The 1,705-nt window shown below is 34.1% G+C and overlaps 1 non-coding gene across 1 annotated transcript; it reads left to right on the top strand.

The window, feature by feature from the left end:
* The first annotated feature begins 674 nt into the window (after nt 1-674).
* LOC116270615 lies at nt 675-802 on the top strand. The gene has a single exon (XR_004178772.1). It is a non-coding gene; the product is annotated as a small nucleolar RNA SNORA25 (small nucleolar RNA).
* The last annotated feature ends 903 nt before the right edge of the window (nt 803-1,705 follow it).

The raw sequence follows: 1,705 nt of genomic DNA, 5'->3' as shown, positions 1-1,705 counted from the left end.
CGGATTTGAAACAACGAAAAAGGAGAACTGCAAGACAGCAAACAGAGCAGAAAAAATCTTTTTAGAACTACACTATTCTCAGAGATGTAAGAGAAGAAATGGCATGCAGGAAGGGATGCTATTTAAGAAGAATTATTCAGACAATAGAGAATTCTTAGAAGATAAAAACAGAATGCAAAAATTTAAACAACAAAACTCAATAGAAGAGTTGAAGGCCACAATTTAATAGATATTTCAGAGAGAAGAAAAACTCACCAAGAGATACAAAATACAAGGAAAAAAGGAATGCAAAATACAAGGAAAAAAGGATCAGGACTTCCAATATTATACTAATTAAAAACACCAGAGAGAAAAGTGAAAACAGAAAGGAGGGAGTGATTAAATAAAAATCTCAAGAAAATTCCTCAGAGTGGAATAACACAAATTTCCAAATTGAGTGCTCAGAATAATAAAATAAAAGTTCTTATCTTCCTGAAAAAGCATGTCTTTATGAAATTTCATAATACTAAGGCAAAAGAAAAAGCAAAACCCTGCCAGAAAGAAAAATAATGGGTAACATACAAAGAGTCATGAATAAAAATGACGTTAGGAAGTATCCCAAAAACAACAGTGGAAATTAGAAAGTAGTGGTGGGAGGCCTTCAAAATTATGAGAAAAAATTATTTCTAACATGTAGATCACTTCAAAGAGGGCTGGTGGAGCTGCAAAACCAAGAGCTCTTCATGTATGACCAAATATTGAAGTTCTCCATAGGATGCCATAGTCACTCAGTAGTGCTCTATCTTCCTAAGCAGATACAAGACTTAGCCGCTAATAATCATGACCTAATAACCCATGATTGGTAATGTGGGAAGTAAATGCCTCAAAGTTAAAAAAAATACTATTTATAACATGGAATGGTATATCTGGGAAAACTGTCAATCAAACAAATATTCCAAAAAGTTTAGCTTTTAGGCACCTTACCTTATGGAGTTACTGGAGGAGGTACTTAATGAAAATAAGGGAGGAAACCAAGAATGCGAAAAACTGGGTTTCAGAACACAAGAAGTCTAACACAGCAGAAAGAAGGGTATTCTAGTAATGACGGCTTATAGTAAGCCAAAGGAACGGCCACTATCAATTGGTGCATATGGACCAAAGGCTCCAGGAGTTATATCTCTAAGAAAAAAGAATAAAATACACACACACACACACACCCCACAAATGAAGGCTGTATTACCTGTTACATTGAATCTACTGAGGGGAGAGTTACATTTCTGGCAAAGATAAATTACCCCTAGGGCATTAAGAACCAAAGCAAAAATTAAACAGAGGCAATTATCAACTGAAGGGAATTCAGCAAGCTTTACCTAAAAAAGAAAATGTAATCATGGATGTCATGTGGCTGAGGAGTGACTAATAATTTTGTGGAATTTTTGACATAGCTCTATTGGGAAGATAAGAGAATGCAATTACCTGGGGGAGGGGAAGAGAGTATATTTTTAAAAGCTAAATCCTTTCTAACCATATGCAGGACAAGGGGTATTGGTATTTCTTTATATTACATTCTATAGTGCATTTGTCTTTAAAATCATGTACACGTATTCATTGGACAGAAATAAAACATATCTTTCAAATTGCTGTATAAGCTATCATCCAAATAATGATCTTTTACAGTAACTAACCCTAGTAGTGAGCATTTTTACATTTCTAGTTAAAATTTTCT

The sequence above is a fragment of the Papio anubis genome, chromosome 15 (genome assembly GCF_008728515.1).
Source record: "Papio anubis isolate 15944 chromosome 15, Panubis1.0, whole genome shotgun sequence".
NCBI lineage: Eukaryota > Metazoa > Chordata > Mammalia > Primates > Cercopithecidae > Papio > Papio anubis.
The sequence above is the reverse complement of the archived record's forward strand: the minus strand, read 5'-3'. Positions and strand labels throughout refer to the sequence as shown.